This window comes from Erithacus rubecula (genome assembly GCF_903797595.1).
Source record: "Erithacus rubecula genome assembly, chromosome: 9".
NCBI classification, from domain to species: Eukaryota; Metazoa; Chordata; class Aves; order Passeriformes; family Muscicapidae; genus Erithacus; species Erithacus rubecula.
This window is the reverse complement of record NC_136660.1, coordinates 15,241,573-15,256,346: the sequence shown is the minus strand read 5'-3', so window position 1 is coordinate 15,256,346 and position 14,774 is coordinate 15,241,573. Positions and strand designations below refer to the sequence as shown.

Below are 14,774 nucleotides of genomic sequence, written 5' to 3'. Positions count from 1 at the left end.
TACTATTTAAATAAAATACGGTCCCTTTGATGTTAAAATCCTTCCAGTCTTTTGAGAACTCACCACAGCAGAAGGGTTAGGCACATCCATCTTAAAAACTGTGGAGGACTCCATATCCTGCCATGGCATTCCAAAATGGTCCCTAAGGCTTGCTTCTTCCTGCAGGCTCCCTTACAGGTTACACAGCCACCACTCCCTACACTGGGATCCCCTAAAGCTGGTCACAGGACAGAATCTTCACCTTCCAGTTGCAAAGCAGTCACATGGTGCCCACACCTTCTCTTGCCAAATTCTGTTAGTGCAAGAACAGCTGATGTTGCTTCAGGCTGGCGTCCACAAGCATTGTAATGCTGCACAATAGAACTTGCTTTCCCCAGAATTCCCCAGACAATATGCTGGCAATGCAAGAAGCTGCTAAAGAGATGCAACTGTTGCATTAGCAACTTGATGCAGAAAAAAAATTCAGATCCAGAACACCAGCAAGGCAATAAAAGGATAAAACCAAACACTGTCCTGTTTAAAAGTCCTCTCTCCCCTCAGAATAACCAGGCTTCAAGGAACAATCACCTGACATCTGGGAAAGCAACATCTGTAACAGCTATAGCCTTATCAAAAAGGGTTACCACACCACAATATTTTCAGTCATGCCATTAAATCATGACAAATGCTTTTTTGAGAAATCATTTACAAAAATTTTCTTCAATACTAGACAAAAGCATTCCAATACACTGTTACTAAAATTATTATCCATTACTTAACCATTGCTTAATTACAACAAGTCTTATACACTTCCTTATACACACACCTGTAAGGGAAACAGGAAAAAATAAGAATATTTTATCCAGATTAAGAGTCTACGCATCCTTCCTCTGTGATTAGAAAAATAAAATAAATCATGAATACGTGTGCGTGCACACGTGCAAGTGGATGATCTGGAAAAATCTTGTATTTCTCATTAATCAGAACTGAACTCACTCCATTTGAAGTTAAACTGCTCTTAGCTTGGACCAAAAAGTACAGTATTAGAGGCACTTTCTTTGCTAGACTAAAAGGAAGATTTTCCAGCTTTTTAGTATCCTCATTTTTTCCCAGTACACCCAAGTTCTCCAATTCCAATAGACTCTGCTGATCCAGGTACTCAACAATTTAGGACAGCAATATCCTCTTGTGAAATCAAGTACATGAGATGCTTCAGAGAAAGTCTGTATAAATATGTATGGCATTACACATCACTTAAAAATACTATTAATATGATTGCAATCTGCTAATCTGGTCTTACATGTGTCAGCTTCTAGGAGAAGCATCAAGGGAACAGTATCAGTTGGAACATGATGGAGTTAAACTGTCATACTGAAAAAAAAAAAAAAAATCTTCCAAAGGCATTTGTTCCAGCTCTCTTAATTTTACTTTTTAATTATGTTTATATCTACTCAGAGGGGCAGTATAAACATAAAATTCTCTAACACATTGTTTTGACTATATCCAACTCTTCCCCTTCCCATGGTAAATCAGTCTACCTGCACTCTCTTCTAAGGGCATTCAAGTCTAGCATAATATTGACTTCCACATTTCTAAGTGCATTATTAAATCCTGCCCCAAAAGTTTATGGTCTCAGTCTTCAACCAGCCATTAGTTACATTATAAAGCAAGTGCTTCTGTTTTCTCTCCCACAGAGAAGATGGAAACATACCAAAACATCTACAAAACTCTCTGGTTATCCTCCAAATCACTCCTTTCCTGCCAAGCACGGAGAAGCTGAGCAGCAAAGCAGCAGGTGTGCCAAAACCATTGTTCATCCTGACAGCCACCACAGTCTGCTTCCTTCACTCCTCAGGCTGTTTGTCATGTTTCTCTGGCCTTAAACAGAGAACTCTTTAACCTGGAATCATCCTGTTTGGGTTTTTAAGACACCTAAAACTCTTGAAACCACTGTTATAACCTACAGACATAACTCCATTATAATTAACAACTTCAAAAAACGCAAACTTCTGCATGTCCACTGCAATAGTTTTCTGTCAAAAAACCCCAAGAGGATTCTGAACTGTCAGTTACAATAATAGTAATAAAAAAGGCTACAGTTTCTCTGACTTCCACAAAATACAGTGTTCCAGAAAGAGGATGCATCATCTCCCACAACCTCTGAAAGGAATCTCATTAAATAACCAAATGAAGCCAAAATTTTGGAGCCACCAGAGCTTGCTTTGTCTCCTACTAAGTTAGTGACCTGAATCAGCTTATCAAGAAGTTATAGTTAGGGCAAGGACATTGGGACTTCATTTTCCAGGTACGGATCAATGTCTTTGAAATTCTTTTCTGTTTTGGACTGCCTGAGAAGTTACTCCTTCAAAAAACTCTGGAATGCATTAGAACAGGCAGAATTTTATTATACCAAATGTCAAGTACTGGCACACATAGATTATTACCCCCTCCTGTGCTCTCTCTGATGACAAAGTCTAGAACTGGACTTACCATTTTGTGGAATTAAAACTTCTGCTTAGTGTCACCAAATATATCAAAATAGTGTGAGGGTTTGGTTTAATTTTTTCAAAACTTTTTGCTAAGCTGAACCAAGAAAAGTATGAGACAATAGTGACAGACTTCAAATAATCACAAAATTATTGGAAACACAACACTTGATAGAAAGTAGGGGATCAGGGAAACATAAAGCAAGTTGACTTTTATAAATGAGAACATTAAAATAATAGAAAAGCTCTCCATGCTTAGTACCTCATTTCATTATCAACTTTCTTACACAGTATTCAACAAGTAGAGGGAAGTAGAAACACATCTAACATCAAAAAAGCAGTCTGGAGCACTTTTGACTAGGTAATTCCTACACTGTAAAATAAGTGGGATGGGAAATGAACTGCCAAGATCCCTTCCTGCTGTAACAATTGATATGGTGGGAAGAGACTTTGACTGATTTTATCTTCATATTTATCATGGTTTAGACAGAAAAAGTTACAGTATGGTGGACCAGAGGTGGCTTATTTCTTAGAAAGTACCTTTCACAGAGATAGAACATCACATATAAAGTGAACACATGAAACACCATTATCTAGCAGGACTAAAACACTGAAAAGCAAACTATCAATGAACTGAAGCAATACTCTTCTTTGTATCTTAGAAACAAAAGCCAGCCACACTGAAACACAGAATTTTCTATCTTTCAGTCCCATATATAGGAGAGAATTCCTATGACAACTTGAATTCAATCAAAACAGTCACATCACAGCAATGGTGATGCTGAATTAAAAATTAGAAAAACCTACCTTCAGAAGCTGCTTTCTATTTAATATGTGGACTCCAAACTGGTATCACAACAGAAGCTGGAGATCAGATCAAGTTGGGAAAACTGAGGACTCACTGTGAGAGTAACTGCTGTGAGTAATACTTGCACAGAGAAATTATTTAAGGGAGGAGGAAAGAGCTAGAATAGCATGGGAGGGGATAACCTGCTGTTTCAAACAATAGGAAGCTGTTAAAACAAAAAAACAAGGGCCTCCCTAAGCACAGGAAAGTCTCATTTGAAAAGCATTGCCCTCACTGCCACCTACCAGGCAGGCAGCTCTGACAACAGAGATAAGGCCAGAGGCCCAGCCCAGCTTACCAGCAACTCCCCTTGGACTCAGGGCCAGGCAGGGAGGAGGAGGGTTTTTCCAAACCCTTTGATAAAAGAGACCAGACTGGGGGCAGAGGAGGGGAGACAGGGCAGCAAGGGATGACTTCATTTTACAGCAGCAGCCTGCCTGTGCAAGGCAGGGCTCCCCTCAGTGTGACAAGTGAACTGGAGAGGTTCCTGCAGACTCTGCAGTTAAATTGTCAAAAGGATCGTTTTCTCGTAGGAGAAATTGATAACCAGGAGCAACATGCCACCGTTTAACAAAAAAAAATGGAAAGGACTCAAAAGATGGTTTCAGTTTTGGTACCTCAGTTTACAACCCTGCAATTGCAATGCAAACTTAAAAGCAGTTTTTCAAAGAACAATTACTGCAGGACACTTCCTGGAACCATCCCTTGTGGTTCAAAGCCAGTGATACAGATCACGGGAAAAAATAAGTTTGCACAGAAAAATAGCTTCCTATCCCAAACCCCCTCCCCCCACCCATAAGATCAGCAGTAGCATTACTTCATGATTATTCCCAAACACTCCTAGAGTACAGCTCCAGGACACGGGTGCCATCTGCATTCAGCATTAATTTGTTCTTCTAACATGGTCACATTTAGGGCACAGACAGGGAGACTTACTGTACATCCAAGACCAAAATAGCTGTAAAGAAAACATTGGTTATGTTACAAAAAAACCCCAACAACCCAAACCAATGCACACCATTGTCTTGCTGTCCCAGCACAATATAATGCTAACAGAATCAGATTGAAACATAATAATGGTTTGGACTATACAAGGAATTGAAGATACTATCCCCACCGGGACCATTTACCTAATAGAAACAAACAATGCAAAAAGGAAGCATTTGGAATACAATTAAACTGGTCTGCCTTAAGAACAATTTAGTCTTGCAGGATAGAAGGGGCTGAGCCAAGTTTTAACTATGTCTTTCCATAATGGTAGACTTTCAGAGGGACAAAAATAGGAGAACAAGAAAGGAAAAATACAGCAAAGGCTCAATACTCTAAGGAGTTTTACCTCATGATGCTTCGACACAGCTTTTTTTTTTAAGATTTAGTGTGAGCAAATTTCAATAAAGTAATCTTCTAAAGTGCACGGACAGTGCCATAATTGTGAATAAAAAAAGTCCAATGCTTAGTAATCATGCTGGGCTCAAAGCCTCCTCCACAGCTGTGCGTGGTTAAAGCAGCATGTTAACTCTAGCACTCTTTCCTCAAACAGCTTGTTTCAAGGAAGCCAAATCACTTAAAAACATAGTTTGCAACACCAACACAGACTTTTTCCAGGCAAAAGCAATATGCCAAACCTCACTTTTAGCATACAGGAAGAGTGAGCAAGTCTTCCAGGTGTCTCACACTATTACTTGGACCTGCATGTTTACTCTCAAATATCTGCAGAATTTTACCAACAGGCAGCAAGTCCATTTGTTCAAGTGGCATTACTGCCACAACGCAATGACCTAAGGTTGGTAAGCACCCTTGCAGAGAAAACACTGCTCTCTACACTCCTTTAGTCCTCCTCGTTCCAAAGGACAAAGCATTTGCCTTTGCCCCTCAGATACAAAGACCACACACATCCCCCATGACTCCACTGACTTCCTTGTTGAGGTGATGCCGGCTAATGCTCACAAAAGGGCAGGAGCATCTAAATCGGTAACATCGAGAGTTTTGTGGTACTGATGTTTGCAAATTCCTGCTTGCTTCAGCCTCAGTTTCCATAATTCTAGAACTCTTTTTCAGCTTTTTGATGAAGTGCTTCAGGCGTCCACACATAGTTGAGTAACTGCTAGAAATACAGATTGAATTGTGGAATTTTCAAACACCTGTTTTGGCATGACTTTGCACAGTCCCTCAGCACGTGGATAGTGGAGACTATCAGTCATCAGTCTAAACAATAACCAGTTCTTCAATACTTCAGTGCATGAAGAAAGCATGAAAATTATTTATAAATGGTCTCTTGAAAGCAAAATTAATTCTGCTTCCATCACACCTAAAATTAAAACTTTTTAGAATCATACAGAAGCAAAGGACAAGCAAGTGTTTTACTACTAAAACAAATTCCTCTGCAATAGAGATAAAGAAAATAAGAGTTCACTCTGTGCTGATGAGGGTCAGACAGTTCAAACAGCAAACAGGGCTCCATGCCTTGAACATAAGCAGGGGAACAAGTCCCCAGCTGAAGAACAGCGCTACTGCACTCACAAAAGAGAGCTTTGCCAAACATATCAGCTAAGAATCTGACTCACTGCCACCCAACTAAGAAAGAATTCAGAGCAATTACCACATTTCTACACAGAACAGAAAGAAAGGGGGGAAAAAAAAATCATCTCAACTATTCTAACATTTCATCTAAATTAGGACAGCACAGCAACCCTCAAACTGTTCTGGTCAAGTACCACAGCCCCTAGGGCAACCGGACAGCAATGCTAGCAATTAAAGAGCCCTCCACACAGCTACCTCAGACAAAATGAGGCAGGAAAACCATGCAAAGTAAACCAACAGAGACAAGCTCAAAATCTCTCTCTCTCTGCCTTCCTTGCTTTTTTGCTTTGGTTCAGACACGAGCAATCTGAAGCAAATGTATTTGCAAATAACCCCATCTATTAGAAGCATGCATGCCAACAGCATAACTCCATGGCTGGCATGAGAAAGAGAGATAGCCAAGAAAATTGTCAAAAGCATAAGTTAAAAAAACCTGAAGAAACAAAGTGTAGATGACAGAGCTGAAGCAACCATTCTCTTAAGACTGAAAACGGTTCTTTCCCAAATGTCTGCAGAGTCACATGATTTTGGCATCCTTCTGCTTTTGCAGATCTTTTTGCTTCCTACCTAGCAAAGGCTATGCTAGCCCTTCCCTTCACCTTCATATAATTATCCATCACAGCACTCCCACTCATAGAGCTGCAAATGTCAGCACACTTCGTACAGTTTAAATACCGTAAGTTTGTCTACATGGAGAAGTTTGTCAGGAATAAATGTGGTACATGGTAAAGATGGAGTTTCTTGACTGCCAATAAAGAAGCCAGTTGCAGAAGTTCCTGACTACCTTCAAGAGATGAGTTCTTACTATTCTTATCTGATGCTCTGTTCTGCAAGTGGCAACCAGTGTAGGACCACATTACAAATTGCCTAATGAAAATAATGCGGGTTAAAAATAGCCAGAAAATAAAAGTATGAAGTGGGCTACTTTTATAATTTCAGTTATTCAGAACACAAAGCAGTCCTGCAGTATGCACTTGTAACTGGCCCAACAGAGACCAGCAAACTACAGAGGGGTGCAGGAGCAGAGAAACAGGACTTACAACAGCTTCTTTATGAGCTTTGCTACCAAAGCCAAGACACCATGTAGATGCACTCGCCAATCCACTAACTTCTAGCACAGGTAACTTACAGCATGCTTTATGATACAGCTGTGCCAAGCTGACAGCTGCTACCAGGGTGGATTTGTTCACCATCATGTGCCCCTCCCGCTCCCCTTATGCTAACACTGCTAAGTTTGCAAAATGACGTATAACAGGGCGGCAAAACCAGTTGACAGAAACAACTCTACCAGTGCAATTTTTTCATTAGTTTTCTCACTCAAAAGCAGGAAAGTAGGCCAGGTGGACAATGCTTCTTGACAGTGGCCTGAAGTTAGATCCTCCTACCCAGATAACAAAGCTGCCCCTCCATCTGCAGTCAGATGACTGTGCAGCAATTGGGAACACAGACTGAAAGTGCAGTTTCATTTAACTGAGGGAAACAGCAGACTGTGTCAATCTGTGTACTTTCCCTAGCCTCACGCTCCCACTGCTCCCAGGCACTGCACTGAGCTGTGAGCCACTTGCAGGAGCCACTTCAACCAGGAGCTGAACAGGGAAACAGCAGGAGCACCCAGTCCAGTCCCAGCCACCTGCCTGCCCTGTCCTCAAGCAGCCACAGTGAAGCTGCACTCCAGGAACGATCAGTTCAAAACAGCTGATGCAAATTAAACCCCCTGGATAATCTTTTCTACTCTCTTTCTTTTAAGTACATTCTTCTAGGACAGTAGTTTGTAACATGGAAAATGCATTTCCTGGACTTTTAAGAAGTCTGAAAACAGACGTTTGCCCTCTTCACTGAAAAACTCCGAGGTCAAAAAAGTTAATTCTGTGGAAAGAAAGCAGTGACCATCAACAATTTCTTTTTTGGGGTCTGCAGAGGGTGAAGAAGGTGGGTTAAGAATCTCATGCTCCCACATCAGCAGTGCAATTTGCAAGAGGATCGGAAAAAAGTAAATTTAAAAAAAAAAAACCTAAGAACAGTCTAACAAAGTTTTGGGCAATGTTTTCAAACATATTGGCCAAACACATATGCTGTACTCAGCTGACCTCTTCCAAATGGTAAGACAACTGTTTAAATAAGGTCTGGAGAGTGGGGAGGCACAGCAAAATCTTACTTTATCAACATATCTTTAGAATCAAATGGACTCAGATTAAAAAAAAAATTTAAAATTCTGATCTCTTACCATCCAAGTTACTGTTCTCATTACAGTCAGGCAACCCAGAGCTATTTAAATTGCTTGTAAATTACAAGATAAGCAAAAAACTTTGCCTTTTCTTCAAACCAAGTAAAGTGCTGTTTTGGAAATTACTAAAAGAGAATCAGAAGTATTTTTCAAGACTATTAAGACATTGACTAATGTGAGGACAGTTTTTAAGCCCCCCCTTTCCTTCAGTCTCCCAACTGCTCATTCTCACCCTTGTGCAACCCTTCAACATGGCAGCACAACAACCTGGTCAGGGTAAATAGCAGCTAGGTGGAAAGACAGGCCAGGGTAGTTTGAAGTCAGATCTGTTCCCCAATGTTCCCTACATAGCCTCCACAAGCATTTTCATGTGGAGTGACTCGAGGTGCTCAGTTAAATTAATTTAGACTACATCTGTTCAAATAAAGTCCAAACTAGCTTTAAAAACAGGACTGGGAGAATGAAGTGGAAACAATTCCTTCATAGGTGAAGTCCAGCCCTTGCTATCAAGAGTACCATTGTCATAACTCCATTCCAAACCGTCTATTTGACGAACTAATCTGGCTCATTTATAATTTTAAGAGGAAAAAAGTTGGCATATACACTCAATATTTTCCACTTAATTGATAAAAGTTATTTTATTTCTAATGTGTATATGCTACAAGGCAGCGCACTCTTCATGGAAACCAGTCTTTTTTTTGGCAGGTGATTCAAACAAACAAAAAATAGTGGGAGAAAAACAAAGTGCTAATACCCTGAGCACATTACTATGAACACATCCTGCTACCAATTTGACTTTCTACATCTAGGAACTCTTAAGAGTGACTCGAACTAGTTTTACCTGTAGCACTGGGAAGTCTCAGAGACTACAAAAGCCAGGGTTTAAAAGTTACCAAAGACAAGCAACAATCTAAATACCACAGAGGTAACACCACAAATACCACAAATAACTGCACTTCTTGTTTCTACTACCCTCCTAAAACCACCACAAAAAAAAAAAGAAAAGCAATTCTATTGCATACTTACTCTCAGTGACTGCCAAACCCAATGCACTGCACTTAATCCACCCTGCTTTTTGTAACTTCCACCTCAGAAAGTGGACCCAAGCCAAAAGAATGTTTTATAAATATCCTATCAGAAAGAGAAGGCAAAAGGTCTTCTTGACTGCAAGTGAAACACCAGGTTATAGATGCCTGTTTATCAGGCAAAGCACTAAATTAAATTTCTTGGTCAAAGCATGAGCACATTCTTTGAGTGACTGTGATGCCATGCTGCGTCCAAAGCCAAAGCCAAGTCTCCCACCACCTCTGATGGGGAACACATATACACAGTTTTATGCCTTAAGAGGCATGGTACAAAATAATTTTCCTGTAGAAAAAGGCATTTCCTGTGGTAAAAATATGATCTCAGAGTATTTAGGAATTAACTTATAGTTTAAGTTAGGAATCAGGAAACAACTTTTCCTACATAAAGCACACATAGCACAGAACCAGCACAACTGGATTGATAAATCTGTATCCACTTTTCCAACACTCATCAAGTACTTACATAATTTCGTGACCCTAAATTACAGCACACAATCAGTAAACCTTGAATCTTAGCAGTGTTGTGGTCCTTGACAAAAGGCTTGCAAGAAGTCTTGAGAAAGAAAACTGTGCAAGTTCATTTCACCTGCCTGCATCAAATAAAAGCAGTGTTTTTCAGCCTCTTATCTGACATAAAAATATGACACATTGAAGGTGCAATATTCACTTTGGAAACTAACTTGCACTAACTTACTTTCATTTGTGAAACCCAAATGAAAGTAAGCTTTGCTGTATTACTTTATTTTTGTATCACTTAATTTAACAGAATAAACAAGATCACAAAGCCATAGTAATAGACAAGGTAATGAGACTCATAAAATATTCTCTTACACACACTGCACTAATTATTTTCTGTTCTGTTTTATTTTTGTCCTACAAGTGAACCTTGCCAGATATGCAGCCAGGATGTACATATAGTATGGAACTCCCAAGAGCATTTAAATCCATGCCACAATACTGAAGAGCTGAGAACAAAAGTCAATGCCACAAGTGATTCCAGGAATCCTTCCAATCACTCTGGGAGAATTAGTATTTTAAAAACAAACCTTTATTTGCAATTCATAAAACTAAGTCCTCTATAACAATGTGCCATTAGAAAGAAGAGGGGAAGTAACAGCAATTCTTGAATCGGCTTCCTTTTCACCTTGAAATATTTTCTAATAATTTCATTAGAATAGTCATTATTTCTTAAAATTTCATGCGCCTACAAAAGCTGTTGCAGATGCTTACAATTCAGTGACTTTTTCAACAATATACACAATCATATCTTACATGGCTATTGTTAGTTTCACAGTCAGGGAAAATAAATTGTATTAAGATGCTAAATATGAACAAGAAGGGTAAGAAATAGGTGATGACATCCAGAGGAAACAGTAAGCCACTTGCCAAAAATCTATGGAAAGTCACATCTGCCACAGTAATAGGTGTTGTAATGAAAAAATATACTTAAAAGTTAAAGAGATTTCCAGGTAGAAAAGTAATTAACCAGATTTCACCTTGTGCACTAATCCTGCTATGCCCTGGATTACCTACTTGTTCTGGTGTTACCTACTTAGCCTGGTGTCCTAACGCTGGAACATCCCACTGGAGAGCAAACCTGCTTCTGACAGAACACCTAGACTCTCGGCATAAATATGGGAGAAAAAAAAGAAAAAAGAGTAGTAAACACTAGCATAATGTGACATTCACTCAGTGTCCTCTCCCTGAGGTGTGAGGCACAGATGAAGAACAGGTATACATCAATATGCCTGAAGGCTCCACTCATCCTAAAGCATGCTAGATTAACACACTTCATCCCTTCTAAAACCCCACTGTTAATATGTTATTTGGGATGATGCATTTCCAGGACAAAGGCCATCGGGGCTGATCTCTCTGTGCAGGATGCCCACTACAAAGACCAATACAAAATACCAAGGCATATATAAACATCAGCAGCTAAATTTAGAGAGCAAGAACATCACCCATTGCATACAGATTAGACTGAATGCTATCAAGGCTATAGAAAAAAGAAACCTGCAGAATGCTGGATTCAGAGGTATGCATTCATAGACCAAAAATAGCACATCTCTTAACATGTACATACATCCACACAAGTATTTTTGCTTATTTAAACAAAGACTTACTCCAGAACCATGTTCAGCAGATTAGAAGAGACTAAATCTACTTTGGAATTTTATGCAAAAAATTAGATGTGTATAGATGGGCATTTGCAAATCAGGACTTCAAAGGGAAGTCTTAGCCTACATTTTTAGCATAAGAATGCCCAAGAGACTTTTCTCTAGTCTAAAGAGCCAAGCCTGCTAATGCCATGTTTTACTTGGTCACATCCTTCTGCTACCCAAAATTTCACAGAGGTCCTCCTGGCCAACTTTAATCTTTGCATGATGATTCCCTCAAGCAGGGAATTTTTTTCCTTATTTCTGTCAGTGTTAACTTATCTGGTGAAAAGTGAACATACTAGCCAGAAATTGGAACTACAAATATAGAATTCTACTTATCATGAAGATTAAATGAATGTTTAAAGCAAGGTTTCAATGCCTTCCTCACCTTAAAAAGAAAAACAAAATTCCAACCAACCAATAAAACCAAAAGCCCCAACCAAAGCCACAAGCAATCATTTCCCTTTCTTCTCCAGAACGAGCAGACACAATTCCTGTGCATACAAATATTTAGGCAGTGTAAATTCCACATGGGTTTACACATTCCCACCTAACTGGCAAAAAGTCTAATCTCTTTTCCATACGCATGCGATATAATCTTCCATTGGCAAAGGAGGAAGAACCGCTCTAAGACATCTGACATCGCTCCTCTAGTCCCAAACTGAGCGTTTGGAATTGCTGTAATTTACCCAAGGATGAAGAGTTAATTTAGTGCAGCACTTTCTATCAAGGACAGCAGGTACACAGCACAATTCATCACCACGGAAAACAGCATCAACTACGGCAGTATCCGATATTCACTTACTATCTAAGCAACAGTTTAAACAAGTAAATACAAATGAAATATACAACATGATGGATGGCTATATTACCAAACAAAAAATAAATTAAGTCTGCAAATAATCAATCACCCTGCACACAGCATATTTTCCCCGTCTAGCCTGCTGAAGGAGAACATCTTTCATGTGCTTACATGGCAGGCAGCCCCACACAAAACAAGCCGACACCTGCTGCAGCGGCGCCGCGCCGAGAAGCCTTCGCTCCCGCCGTGTCCCGGTTCCCGCCGCTCCCGGCCCGCGCGGCCCCGCGCGCTCTCCGCCGCCCCGCGCACGTGCGCAGCCGCCACCGCCCCGTCCCGCGGCGCGGGCAGCGCGAGCGGGAGCCGCGGCCCCGCCCCATGACGTCATCGCTCCGGCCGCGCACCTGATCCCCGGCAGGTCGCGCCTTAAAGGGGCCGCTGCGGCCGCAGCCCCGCGGGGAAGGAAGGCAGGCAGGCAGCGGCGATGACCGCGCTCGGTAACACCCGCCTGCCCCCGCAGGGCACGCTGTGCCACTCCACGCCTTCCTGCACCTCTCCGCCACCGCCAGGAGACCCTTCAGCCGCGCCCTGCCCGCGGACGCCTGCAGCCCTCCCACCCGCCATGAACTCTGCCAGGGTGCTGATTATGTAAATAAGTAATTTGGGCAAGCAAACTATTCACCTGGAGGATTTTAGCAACACACTTCGAATCCTTTCCCATTCTTTCCACTGCTCTTTTTAAGAGGCGGCCGTGGCCATAGTAGGATGTGCCTCTCTGATTCTTCCCATCCAACAATCCAAACAGCTCCAGGTTTTAAGAACTTGGAGGCCACAGCCTTCCTCTTTTACCCCAGAACTACAAAGTCAGCCTGCCCGTTTGTAAATAACAGCTTGACCATTCTCAGCATCATGCTCAGAACCAGATACTGAACAAGAACTGCTGTATTTCTGTATGGTCAGAAGAAACCAGCCAATGTCATATGGCACAAAACTGATAACCACTTGTTTGTATCATCAACAAACAAGACACACTCAAAATGCAATGGGGGCATATCAGACTTACCACTATCCTCTTCCCTAATCAAAATCAATTGTCTTCTTACCCTGCTCTGTGATCCTCTCTACCAGGGAAATGTGCTGGAGGACAAGAGACCTTTAAATCAGTATCTGCATCACTTCAACTCCAGACAGGCAAATATCAAGAAATGGGGAACAGAGGATAATAAAATGGAGGATACAAATACTAAAACTTGCTATTCAAAAAGCAAATTTGAACAGAAACATGGCAGTTTTTATACTATCACCCTTCTTATTTCTACCTACCCACATCTATGTATTTATATCCTATTTATATCTAATCCATACAGAAGAATACTATTCTTACATGGCCAGACATGAAAATACATCACTCTCACCTAAACCTCAAGGAGGTTGCTGGAAATTCTCAAGGTGCTGGCACTTTTAAAATTTTCTCACTACCATTATCAGCCATCAGTCTAGACAGACTACCAGGATAGACAATCATGTCTTCCAACTTCCAGGACAACTTCATGCAAATGAATTCATCCCTGTCTGCTCCAATTCCTCATCTGTAAAATGGACAAATGACACTTTCTTAATTCTTATGCACACTCACAGGGATAGCTCCTTCTTTTAGATATCAAAGATGAAGTAATAGAGCACCATGTCACTCATGGTCCAACTAGTATAAAAAAGCTTTTATGTAACCTTCTACAGCTGTTTCCAAATAATTATTTGGTTCTGCTAAAGTTCCCCTTTTTCTTTGTTTCTATGCATGGGTTCTGCCATTAGTTATACCAGCACTCATCAAAAACAGTGCTGGCCATCAGAAGTGCAGCATTCAGAAAAGAAGAGAGACGGAATTCTGCTGTGCACATGGGAACGGGCTGAATTGTACTTTAGCACAATATATTATAACCATACATAAGCTTCTGCTTCTTTGTTAATAAGGAGACACCATAAATATACATGTAATCAGGTACTTCAATTCCATTCAACTCTCGTTTCCCCTTACAGAGATTACGGCTTCCCCACTCTCATGACACTTGTAGGCACCCAGATATCCAAAAACATTTTCTTTATGTCTTCCCCCCCCCCCATTTCCCTGAGTACTTTTAAAATCTGTGTTTCTGCTTTAGTGAGCTTAGTTGCCTAAGATTACTATACTAAATAATCCAGACTATTTTCCAGAAAATTATGAATGTGATACGGCATGTTTTCTAAAATAGAATTTCACTTTCATACTAATCTCAGATTGCATGTGGACAGAAGTTATACAATCTTATTTTATTTAGGTACTTTGGAAAAAACAAAATGCTTAATGCTTCTAGAATGAAGGCATCTCATCCCCTCAGCTCCCTAGGCTATTATTTAAATTTTTATTTTTTTTTTTTTTAGCTTTCATTCTAAGGTGAGAAATTATGCAGAACAATCAAAACAGGTATACTACACTATAATTTAAAATTCCACTTATTGTCAAAAGGTGGGTTGCCATTAGTGCTAATTTCAACTCAGCACCTCATTTGATAAAATTTTAGTGGCAAACATGTAGTGGGATTTTATTTTAAAGTATATTCAAAACAGACTATCTTAAT

The 14,774-nt window shown here is 40.4% G+C and overlaps 1 protein-coding gene across 10 annotated transcripts in view; it reads right to left on the bottom strand.

The window, feature by feature from the left end:
- USP54 (ubiquitin specific peptidase 54) overlaps positions 1-14,774 on the bottom strand; it is a 91,665-nt gene that overhangs the window by 57,228 nt on the left and 19,663 nt on the right. Inside the window, exon 1 of one of the 10 annotated variants that reach the window (XM_079312741.1) lies at positions 12,368-12,495. The exons of 7 other annotated variants lie outside the window; for them this stretch is intronic. The gene's annotated coding sequence lies outside the window, so the exon portion shown is untranslated. Of the gene's footprint in view, positions 1-3,272; positions 3,390-12,367; positions 12,496-14,774 lie in introns of those variants that run through there. 2 more of the 10 variants (XM_079312738.1, XM_079312736.1) reach the window with 2 other exon arrangements.